Source organism: Narcine bancroftii, chromosome 6, assembly GCF_036971445.1.
Source record: "Narcine bancroftii isolate sNarBan1 chromosome 6, sNarBan1.hap1, whole genome shotgun sequence".
NCBI lineage: Eukaryota > Metazoa > Chordata > Chondrichthyes > Torpediniformes > Narcinidae > Narcine > Narcine bancroftii.
This window is the reverse complement of record NC_091474.1, coordinates 241,889,627-241,902,323: the sequence shown is the minus strand read 5'-3', so window position 1 is coordinate 241,902,323 and position 12,697 is coordinate 241,889,627. Positions and strand designations below refer to the sequence as shown.

The window sequence follows — 12,697 nt, the reverse complement described above, 5'->3', positions numbered from 1 at the left end:
GAAATATGGACACTATAAAAATCTGTCCCAGCAGGGAAAAGAGTGGAATTAAGGAAGTGGGACATGGCGCAGGCGACATACATTTATTCAGTTTTTTTTAGTTCATTCTTTTTATTCCTTTCCTTTATTATTTAGTTAACTAGGTTGTTTCTTTCCCCCCTTACGTTTCAGTAGGGACTGTGAACCCCACTAGTATTTGTATAATTTTATGATTATATTTGGGGGGAAAGGGAGGGAATAAATACAGACTATACATTATATTGTGACAGAGTATATAGAAATATTTTTTGGAGATAAATTGGGAAAGGTTTGTTGCAGTAGGTCACATACAAACACTTTAAAACAGATCTTATTTGAAATACTGGAGCTCTGCCCAATGCTAGACATAGTGGCTTCTCTCACCTTTTGCAAGAGCTTTGAAGAGTGCTCAAAAGTCTTCACTAATGGATTGTAGTTTACCAAAGGCAACAGATGAAAGAGAATGCGCTTTCTCTCAGTATGAGAGAGAGAGAGAGAGAGAGAGAGAGAGAAGCAGAGATCACATACAGTGTTACAGCCAGCAGAAGTAGCTGGGACTGGAACAGGACAAGCTGGCAAGCCCAACTGGAAGACAGCCTGGTCAAAGCCCTTGTGGTTCATGCAAGAGGAGAGGACTGGCTCTCTAATGTTTCACTTAGAATAAGGGAAACAAAAAGGAACTCTGTGGTGCCCTGAAAGAAAGAGGTTATCATCTGGAGAACTCTGAAGGGGCAGGTTTTGTCAGCAAGAGTGGCTGATTAAAAAGGAATCAGTTGTGGATGTCCTGGAACAATAAATCTCTTTCTGAAAACTGTCAAGAACTTTCCTGAGCGGTAACCATTTACCTCGAGCACCAAAGCCTGATGAACTTTATAAATGTTAAATTCTGTGCATAGTATAAGAATTGTCTGCAACCAGTGAACTTGGAGGAATGAGAAGTGAGATTGGACTGTGAACCAAAGAACTTTTCTGAACTTACACACACATGCGTTTAGAATTAGAAGGGGGTTAAGTTAAGTTAGTTCAGTCAATAATGATAAGTTAAAGTTTAAAGATAATTAAAAGCAACTTTTGTTTAAGTAAACATTTGTCGTAGTGAATATCTATTGCTGCTGGGTTTTGGGGTCCTCTGGGCTCATAACAATATGAATGTTGGAAAAGATAGTATTGGTTGTTTGAATTGCTTTACAAGTCTATGAAAACCAAAATAAAATATTGAAAAATTCATGAGCACGGATATTTTCATTTTTTCTGCCAAATGACTCGGGCATCTTACTAGAAAGTTTCTGTCACAAACTTAACAGCAAATGAAACAGCTCATGTCGGGAAAGCAGTTAAAAAAATATATAATTCTTTACAAAAGCAGATGTTGGAATTTGGAGCAAAAGAAAATACAGAAACCCACCAAGTTTAGCAGCAGGTTTCTGGCCAGGAATATTGACCATTCCAGTGCCAGGCAATGACAGTTTCCATAAAACTCCCACCACAAACATTCGACAGGCAATTGTAATACCATCAAGATTTGCAGGTCACCACTGACTAAAATTCAACTCGATCAGCCACATAATTACCATAGCCTGGGTATCCAGCAGCAAATAACAATCCCTCAAGCCAGATATTATTAACATCGACTTTTCCAGTTTCTGCTGACCTGCTCCCTTCTTTCCCCTCACCCCTTCCCAGTTCACCGAGCCATCCTTCCTCATTGATCGCTGCTGTCCCCTCCCTTCCTTCTCCACCTATCACCTCCTGCCTTTGTGACCACCCCTTCCCCCTCTACTTTTTTGTTCTGATGCCTGCCGACATTTTTCCGTTCTTCGACGAAGGGCTCAAGTCCAAAATGTCAGTTATGTATTTTTACCTTTGCTATATAAAGGACACTGCTTGACCTGCTGACTTTCTCTTGCTTTGTGTCCACAGATTTTCATGTTCTACTTCAGCAAATAGCAATGATCTTGACACCTTAAAGCCTTTCCACCAACCCCAAGGAGCATCAGGAATACAATGGGATATTCTTCACTCATCCAGAGTGATGAAGCCTTTCCTGGACCCAACATACTAATGCCATTATGAAGAAAGCATGTCAGCGTCTCTACTTCCTCAGGAGATTGCAGATATTCGGTATGCCATCGGAAACCTTGGCAGACCTCTACAGAGGTGTAATGAAAAGAGTGCTGACCAACTGCATCGAGGCCTGATAAGGGGGCAGATAAGGGGGCTGATAAGGGGGCAGAAAGCCCTGGAAAAGGGTAGTGGACACAGCCCAGGACATCATAGACAAAACCCTCCCCACCATCAAGAAAATCTATGGAGAGCACTGCTATTGAGAGCAGCAGCAACCATCAAGGATTCGTACCACCCAGAACACACACTGTTCTACAGCTGCTCCCCCTCCACCATCAGACTCCTCAACAACAAACTCAATCGGGGACTCTTGACTATGAACATCATTTATTACTGGACATTAACTTCTTAATCTGTATTTGCAGTTTACATTTCTTCCTTTATTCATATTTTCTCTTTTGTATACATATTTTTTTTGAGGGCAGTTTACATTGCCAATAAGTAGAAACTCTAGCTGGCCTGCAGGATAAAGAATCTCAGGGATGTATGTAATGCCATGTATGTACTTGGATAATGAATTTGAACTTCGCAAGGTCAGATTCGGATTTATTGTCAGAGTACATCCACGACATCACATACAACCCTGAGATTCTTTTTCCTGCGGGCACGGCAGAATTGCCACTTATTGGTAGTGCAAAAAGAACATTGACTCAGCATACACATGCAAAAAAAAATGAAACAAACTGACTGTGCAATACAGATAGAAAAAATATCAATAAAGTGCACAAGAGTCCTTAATGAGTCCCTGGTTGAGTTTGTTGCGGAGGAGTCTGGTGGTGGAGGGATAGCAGTTGTTCCTGAACCTGGTGGTGCGAGTCTTGTGGCACCTACAAGTCTTTCCTGATGGCAACAGTGAGAACAGAGTATGTGTTGGGTGGTGTGGATCCTTGATTGCTGCTGGTCTCCAACAACAGTGTTCCCCATAGATGGGGAACCTGTATGATAGGGCAAAGGACAGGAAAGATAAAACAGGAAAAGTTAGGTTAGGCAGTGAAAGTAAAAAATCAGAAAGAGCAAGGAGGGTGAAAAAAGCAAATTTGAAAGCTTTATATCTTAATGCAAGAAGCATTCGGAACAAGGTAGATGAATTGGCTGTGGAAATTGAGACAAACAAATACAATTTGATTGGGATTACAGAAACATGGCTGCAAGGTGGGCAAACCAGGGAACTTAACATACCGGGGTACACAATATTTAGGAGGGATTGGCAAGAAAGAAAAGGGGGTGGGGTAGCATTGATGGTGAGAGAAGGGACCAACATGATTGACAGGAAGGATATTAACTCGGAAGATGCGGAATCTATATGGGTAGAACTGAGGAATAGCAAGGGGCGGAAAACATTAGTGGGGGTGGTATATAGGTCTCCAAATAGTAATGTAGAGGTGAGGGAAGGCATAAAAAGAGAAATTAGAGAAGCGTGCAATAAGGGAACAGCTGTCGTCATGGGAGACTTTAATTTACATATAGATTGGACTAGTCAAATTGGTAAAAATACAGAGGAGGAGGAATTCCTTGATTGTTTAAGGGACGGTTATCTAGACCAACATGTCAAGGAACCAACTCGGGAGCAGGCCATTTTAGACTGGGTATTATGCAATGAAAAAGGGCTAATCAGCAATCTTGTTGTACGAGGCTGTCTTGGGTAAACTTATACTTCTCATTTTGTTCGTTTTAGATTGGTCACAGTGTTTGAGCTACCGAAAGAAAATAGACATACACACCGAGAACAGTTCAGTTTATACAAATGTTTATTACAAATTCAAAAGCTGATTTCAAACTACAATATGCAAGCCCTTCCCAACTATACTTATCAACGCTTGGACTGGTCCCAACTGCCGAAGCGAGGCAACGACTGCACACTTGTCAGGGTGCCGGTAGCAGCTTCTCCACCTCCCCCGACCGGGATGTTGGCTGGACTCTAGAAGTTCTCCTTCTTGCTGAGAGATGTTGCCACCTCTCGGAGAGTCTCAAACTTCAGCAGCGGGACCATGGCTTATATTACCCAAAAACTGCTTACCCAAGCACCTATTCCCAGCACAGCAAGAAAGATAAGCGAGCAAGCTAGCATGCTAGGCTTCAATTGAATAACAATTTTCAGCTTATCACTTTGACTACAATGGTTTATTTTGCATCAGGCTAGGCCTCTGACAATCTGTGACCAAAACAAGCAGGAAGATTAAATGTTCTTGATACACAGATGTCCTTTCGTCAGATAACTGCATCTCTGGCCCCTTGGTGGAATTTAGCTTATGTCTGCTGAGTCTAAAAAACAAGCAGGTTCTCAGCCTTGTAGAAGCAAAAGCTGCAAAAGTAAAAAACACGGTTTAAATCTTCCATTACAGAGGCCCTTTGGGTAGGAGCGATCACAATATGATCGAATTCTCACTCGAGATGGAGAGTGAAGTAATTAAAACCTAGACTAAGGTCCTGAATTTAAATAAAGGGAATTATGATGGTTCCTGTTCAGCTCCGAATCATGGGTCCTCTACCGGCATCACCTACTGCTCCTAGAACGCTTCCACCAGCGTTGTCTCCGCTCCATCCTCAACATTCATTGGAGCGACTTCATCCCTAACATCGAAGTACTCGAGATGGCAGATGCCGACAGCATCGAATCCACGCTGCTGAAGATCCAACTGCGCTGGGCAGGTCACATCTACAGAATGGAGGTCCATCGCCTTCCCAAGATCGTGTTATATGGCGAGCTCTCCACTGGCCACCGTGACAGAAGTGCACTAAAGAAGAGGTACAAGGACTGCCTAAAGAAATCTCTTGGTGCCTGCCACATTGACCACCGCCAGTGGGCTGATAACGCCTCAAACCGTGCATCTTGGCGCCTCACAGTTCAGCGGGCAGCAACCTCCTTTGAAGAAGACCGCAGAGCCCACCTCACTGACAAAAGGCAAAGGAGGAAAAACCCAACCCCAACCAACAAATTTTCCCCTGCAACTGCTGCAACCGTGTCTGCCTGTCCCGCATCGGACTTGTCAGCCACAAACGAGCCTGCAGTTGACGTGGACATTACCCCTCCATAAATCTTCGTCCGCGAAGCCAAGCCAAAGAGACCGGAATTGAGTAAGATTGATTGGGTGGTGTTTATGGGTGGGGGGGTTAATGGTGGATAGACAATGGAAAGCATTCACAGATCTAATGGAAGAATTGCAGAAATCGTTTATACCGGTTTGGCATAGAAATAAACCAAAAAAGTTGACTCAACCGTGGATAACAAGGGAAATTAGAGACAGCATTACGTCCAAAGAGAGAGCATATCAATTGGCCAAAAAAAGTACCAAATCCAAAGACTGGGAACAGTTCAAGATGCAGCAAAGGGGGACAAAGGGATTAATCAAGAGGGCAAAAATAAATTACGTAAGTAAGCTTGCGGCAAATATAAAAACCAACTGCAAAAGCTTTTATAAATATGTCAAGAGGAAAAGATTGGTGAAATCCAGAGTAGGTCCTTTGCAGTCGGAATCAGGGGAATATATAATGGGGAATAAGGAAATGGCAGACCAATTAAATTCTTACTTTAGTTGTGTTTTTACAAGAGAGGATACAAATAACCTCCCAAGGATGTTGGGAAACATAGAGACTAATGCAAGGGAGGAACCGAAAGAAATCAGTATCTCTAAGGACATGGTCTTGGGGAAATTGATGGGATTGAAGGCAGATAAATCCCAAGGGCCTGATAATCTACATCCTACGGTACTCAAGGAAGTGGCCATTCAGATAGCAGATGCTTTAAGAATTATTTTCCAGAACTCGATAGACTCAGGATCAGTACCCATGTGAAAACAGAACTAAAGTAAGAATTTAATTGGTCTGCCATTTCCTTATTCCACATTATATATTTCCCTGATTCTGACTGCAAGGGACCTACTCTGGATTTCACCAATCTTTTCCTCTTGACGTATCTATAAAAGCTTTTGCAGTTGGTTTTTATATTTGCCGCAAGCTTACTTTCGTAATTTATTTTTGCCCTCTTGATTAATCCCTTTGTCCCCCTTTGCTGCATCTTGAACTGTTCCCAGTCTTCGGTTGTGGTACTTTTTTTGGCCAATTGATATGCTCTCTCTTTGGACCCAATGCTGTCTCTAATTTCCCTTGTTATCCACGGTTGAATGACTTACTCCTGCTCCTATCTTCTTCCTATGTTATCAATGGCGGGGAGGGTTTTTACCCATGATGTCCTGGGCGGTGTCCTCTACCTTTTTGCAGGGCTTTTTGTTTTTTTGCTCGGGGGCATTGGTGTCCCCATATCAGACCATGATGCAGCTGGTCAGCACACTTTCCATATCTGTAGAAATTTGCCAGTGTTTCTGATGTCACGCCACGGGGATACACAAAATTCAGATGCTTAAATTTGGAGCCAAAAAAAAAATTCTACTAGAGAAACTCAGGTCGAGCAGCCAGAAATACTGACCATTCAAATGTCAGGCATTGACTATTTCCACAAAACTCCCACCACAAATACTTAACAGGCAATGGCAATGCCATCAAGATGCTGTGGGTCATCTCTGACTAAAATTCAACTGGATCACCACATAATTACCATGGCTATCAGAACCTAAGTATCCAGCAGCAAATGATGATGATCTTGACACCTTTCCACCAACCCCAAGGTGCATCAGGAATGCGATGGGATATTTTTCACTCATCTATTTGAGTGACAGAGGCAATGAAACTCGAGAGGCATGAGGATATACTGCATTCCATCCCATGACAATACAGTGCAAATCTTCTTCCCCCTGGGCACTTTAGGACTTTAGACACTTTAGAAGAGTGCTACATGGTGTTTGTCGTCTTTCTAATGCAATGTAGAAATCGAAAGCACCTATGTCAGCATTAATGTGAAGATGAGGCAAAAAATTAGAAATGTAACGTTTTTAAGAGATTTTTAAAAAAGCAGGCAATTTTATTTTGAAAACCGTGAATATACACTTGGGGGCTGAAAATGCAGTGGTTAATAGTTTGAAATTATTCTAAGACTTGTATTGTTAGCAAATGTGACAGTGAGATTTAAGAGTCGAGTGGCAAAATGGTCTTGCTGAACCTCTCTAGAATGTACGCAGGAGAACTGCCACAGGTTAGAATTGACGGGAGATTGGGGGAACCACATCGATTACAAGGAGCAGCTTAAAGATAGAAATGAGGTAGGAAATTGGAAAGCAAATTCCTTTGTGAATAATTAAAAATAAAGTGTCTTAATTAACTACTTACAAATTGCTTCAATCTTGAAACAGCTATTTTAATGCAAAACCAGTTTATAGCTTTTTCTTCAGATTGCTCATGTCTCCACCTTACCTGGCCATTGGTCAGACCTGGTCATTGAAAACTGGAATTTAATTTAGACACACAGCAGGGTAACAGGCCCTTCCAGCCCACAAGGCTGTGCTGCCCAAATACTCCAATCAACCGACAACCCCGTACATGTTGGAGGGTGGGAGAAGGTACAATCTGCTCCTTACAGGCAGCGCCAGATTCAAACCCAAGTTGCAGGTGCTGCAAAAGCGTTGCCCTAACCACGACGCTAACTGTGCAGCTCAAATGTCTCAAGTCAGCAAGATCAGCCCCCATATTCAGACCTGGGTCTGAATATAGTGGAAGAGAGGCTTGGAGGAGGAATTCTGGAGTGGGGGGGCGGGGTGGAGGATTTGGTCATTTTAACAGTATCATATTGTTGTCATTATAGGTAAATTGGTTTTCAATCAACTCATTTTGGATATTTTAGGTCACCTGCAGCCCCTCTATGGTTTTGTTTTAAGAACCTAAGAAGCAAAGATTTTTTAAAAATAGCTAATTTTTCTGATCTTCATTGAGCAATCTTCACTAAAAACTTTTCGCCCAATTATAGTGCAGCTGAATTCTGCTCCTACATATCATTAGGGAGAAAGCAGAAGAATGGAGTTAAGAGGAAAGATACGTGGGCTATGATTTGAATGGCAGAGCAGACTTGATGGGCTGAATGGCCTCATGGTGCACCTACATCATATGGACAGAATGAGAAGAGATGGGCTGCATCAATTGCAACCCGAGACCACCAGACCAGCAAGGCAAGGTATACGAGATCTGCTAAAGCTGGTGGAATCAGCATGCGTCACTGCCTTAGCACAAGACAATTCATCAACATACAACACTGCTGCTTAGAAACAGCAATGTAATCAAATTTCCTTAGATTAAGATGGATCAATTCACCTTGTGTAAGCATTGAAGCAGGAAAGGAGGAAACGGAAATGTGAAGATTCCAGTTCTGTATTGGACGTCACTATATTTTGAAAATAGTGTCGTCTCAATAGGGGGCATTCTTCTTCCCCCCCTCTCCCACAGGGCCACAGCATATTTAAAGTGGACATGGACTGATATCATAAAATATTTTTTGTTTTTTAAAAAAATGTAGGTCTGTAGGAGAGAAGAATGGAAGAAACCAACTGAACTTGACTGCTTCACAGGGAAGGAGGCCTAAAAACTCTGAGCAGAGTCCTAAGAGGGCCATGGCTTTAAAAAAGGTACAGAAAGTCTGGTCCAGATGGTTAGATGGCTCTTGACTTTTTTTTTTAAACACTACAGACTACTTAGAATAATCTTCTTCCTTTTGCTGACCACCTTTAGAAAACCCAACAAATCATCAGTAGGGGGGTTGGGAGGAGAAATGGCAGGTGTTGGCAAGCTCAAACCTTTTTCCAAGATATTTATTTTGGTGGGAACATTGACAACTTGCTTATTATTTTTGTCACCAAATTTACAATCTTGTTTGACATACAGGTAGTCCCGACTTGTGATATACGCAACTTACGATCATCCGTACATATGATGGAATTTTTAAAAGATATATTAAAATGTATGTGGTTTATGTTGTATTTCACACACTATATCAGGGATACAGAGCACTTATTAGCCAAAATATGTATACTTAGCTTGTTAGTCGGCATTCTGGAGCCCAGGGGCTGGACGCAGCCATCTTGATTCCTGTGCGAATGCACAAGTCTTAGGTAGGCGCATGTGTGGTGGATTCGCATATTGATGTTCGGTTGGCTTATGTGTGAGAGATAAGGGTGTGAATTCAATATTGTCAGTGACATAACTATCTCGCAAGCACCAACCGAACTCTAATACGTGAACCTACCACGCAAGAGTTAAAGATACAATTTCAATATCGTCATGGTGCTTAACTCTTGTACATGTGCCAATGGAACTGCAATACCTGAACCCACTGAAGGCTTGCGCATGTGCCAAACTCCAATATGTGGTTGCACATTGGAGTCAGTTGATGCATGTGTGACAGATTATATTATATTTTGTATTGTACAGAGATATGTTTTAAAGGAATAAATTGTGGCAGGTTTTTTAGTTAGGTCACACACAGATACAAACACTTCAAAATATCTCATTTAAAATGCCAGAGCTCTGCTCAAGTCAGACAGTCCAGGCTTTGAGGGCCTTTGCAAAAACTTTGAAGAATGCCTATAAGGACTTCACAAGTAGGTGTTAATTGGACACGATGTGGAGTAATGGATTATTGTTTTGGAAATCAAAAGATGAACAAACTCAGAAGATTAGGTCTGGTGCCACAGTCTGTCTGAGTGCAGAATGCTGTTTTTAAGAGCGTCACGTTGATTTCTCGGGGGGGGGGGTAGAGAGAGAGGGAATTCAGTTCTATAGTTCAGCAGCAGCAGCTGGGACTGGAACAGGACAAGCTGGGAAGCTTGTGGAAATACCCCATTTTGAAGATGGGTTGAGAGCTCAGCCTGGTCAAAGCCCTTGTCGCCCATACAAGAAGAGATGGCTGGCTGTATGTTTCACTTGGAATAAGAAAAACAAAAAGGAACTCTGTGATGACCTGAAAGAAAGAGGTTATCATCTGGAAAACCCTGTTGGGGCAAGTTTCTTCAGCAAGACATTGAAGTGGCTGATCAGAAGGAATCAGTTGTGGGTATCCAATGAACAACAAATCTTTCTCTGAAAACCAACAAGAACCTTCCTGAGCGGTAACCATTTACCTTTCAAGCACCAAAGCCTGGTGAACCTCATAAATGTTAAAATCTGTGCACAGTACAAGAATTGCTTGATACCAGTAAACTTGGAGTGAGAAGTGAGATTGGACTGTGAATCAAAGCACTTTTCTGAACTTGCACATACATTACATACACGTGCGCTTAGAATTAGAAGGGGGTTAAGTTAGGTTAATAATAACAAGTTAAAGTTTGATCCTGTTTTCATGTTTAAAGATAATTAAAAGCAACTTTTATTTAAGTAACCATTTCTATTGCTGCTGCTTTTGGGGTCCTCTGGGATCATATCACATGCACAAGAGTTAAGGATGCAATTTTAATATCGTCAGGGCGCTCAACTCTGGTGCATGCGCCAAAAAAAATTCCAATACGCAAATCCACCGAAGGCTCACCCATGTGCCAACCAAAGACTCGCGCATGTACACAGGAAACAAGATGGCCAGGCAAGCCCCGGGATCTTGGAACGCCAACTAACAAGGTGATCATAGTCCAAAATATGGAAGGATTCACCAAGGTTGATTGACAAATTCAGGAGGCTTTAAGTCAAAAATATAATGAAAAAAAGATATAATAAAAAAGTTTGCTTTAAGTCTTTGGAATTCCACACGCACAATTCCGACACATCCATTTTGAGATGCAACCAATTCTTCAGTCCCCTTTAGGGTCATAAGTCGGGGATTACCTATAGAGCAAAACCCCTTTTATCTGGAATTCAAGTAATTGGCAGCCTCGAGCAACCGGCAAAAAAAGGAAAATAAATTTTTAATTTTAAAATAGATAATAAAACACACAATTTTCAAACTGTAAAAATAATTCTTCTCTGAAGTAACACATACCTTTGGTGAAGATGGGAGCAAATATTCAGCCAGTGGAGTGCCTTGGTCGTGCTTTTCCTGTTGCAGCTGTTTGAATAAAATTGTGTTTGAATAAAATGGCGTCGCCCAGGATGAAGAGCTAGTTGATGCCCTTCACTGTGAGGTAAATCTCTTAAAGTGTCTTGTTATCCCTGCTTAGCAAGAGCCTATCTTTATCAGTATATTATTAAGGCTTTGTCTGTAAACTTGGGGCGGGGGGGGGGGGGGGGGAGGTAGGGGGGTTAATTAACATTATAATTATTGTTCGTCTTTCAGGTAGCTTCGCGGAGGAATAGAAAACTGCAGATGCAGTGACAGTTAAATGTTTTCAAAGAATGTGACTGAAAATAAAGTAAAATGTTTTAAGGTTTATATATTCATACAAGTGAAGTTTGTTCAGTTTAAGTACAGTGTAGTATTTTTGTGTTTTAATGTGTTTATTCTTAAATCAGGTGTATTAGTTAGGCATTGTCAGACCAAGTCTCAAGCAACCGGAAGATATACTATCCGGCATCTACAAATCCCCATAGATTTTACTGCATTACTTGGCAATATGTGTCTGCTGCATCATCGCCAGACACCTCTCAAACAGATCGAGGAATACTGTATTTGTTAGCAAAGGATGTGCAACCACCAGAACCGAACAGTTCAGCACATTTGTACGGGAGGTATCCAGGGTGCTGATAAAACCCTTGACCTTGAGTAATTGTGCAAGAGAAAGTGCCATGCTGGTTTATCAGTACTACACAATGGAGTCAAGTTGAAGGCATTAGAGCAGTTCTGGTCAACCTAGCCTATTGTGACTTAGGCAGGATCTTGGAAATGGGAAATACAGTACTACAGCCATTGCTATATCAGGTTTCAAAGGATGCTTTCACCAAGTCACATCTTCGATTCTCGACATTCCAAGCTCCACACTTTATTGTGGAGGAGTAGAAAGATGCCAGTGCAACAATGCTGTTCCACATTAGCTCTCGTGGGCAAGACAGATAAAATTTGTCATGCAACTGCAAAGGGGTTGAAGGGAGCTGGAGAAAATAGTAATTAACACAAACATGTGTCTGGCTGAACACACACACATAAACACACCTTCCTTCTCAACCCCTTTTGCAATGCCACTTACCCATGATTTCCTCCTCAAAATCTTCTCTCCATCTCTCTATCCTTTCAATCTTCCCCCAACTTCACTTGCAATCAAATAGCAGCCCTTCCGTCCCTGGCATCCCTCACTCCCTTTCCCTCCAACTCTCCACTCTTTTCAGCCACCAACCTCTGCTCCCCTTTCCTCACCCTCACTAACCCGCTCCATCTTCAGGAAAAATGTCAGGAGATGTTTGTTGTCTGTTCAATGCAAATGGGTGAAACCTCAAGGGAGTTTGCAGTTGGCTGCTTGCTGGTGTTTTAAGCTGCTCTGACACCTCCTTCCCTGGTTGTCTTGTGGACACTATTGCTAAACTCAGATGAATTTTATGCTTTGTCCACTGGAAATTACATTGATAGTTACTCAATCTCCTGCCAAGCTGGACCTTTACAACTGGACAGACAGACATGAGAGTCAACAAATCCTGTTCCCAACAGAACTGCATACAAATTCACAAATTATGCCAACGTGCCATGAGCAATTATCGAGTTAGCTAAAGGAACAGGCTGAACAAGGTAGGGAAAGGCCCAAAACAGTGCTTTCACAATCTG

General features: G+C 41.9%; 1 protein-coding gene across 8 annotated transcripts in view; it reads right to left on the bottom strand.

Annotated features, from left to right (window-relative positions):
- Positions 1-12,697, bottom strand: part of LOC138737182 (CSC1-like protein 2) — a 243,333-nt gene that overhangs the window by 206,411 nt on the left and 24,225 nt on the right. For 7 of the 8 annotated variants that reach the window (XM_069887811.1, XM_069887809.1, XM_069887812.1 and 4 more), the window contains one exon: positions 10,988-11,053. The exons of the other annotated variant lie outside the window; for it this stretch is intronic. The gene's annotated coding sequence lies outside the window, so the exon portion shown is untranslated. The remainder of the gene's footprint in view (positions 1-10,987; positions 11,054-12,697) is intronic. 8 annotated transcript variants of the gene reach the window in all.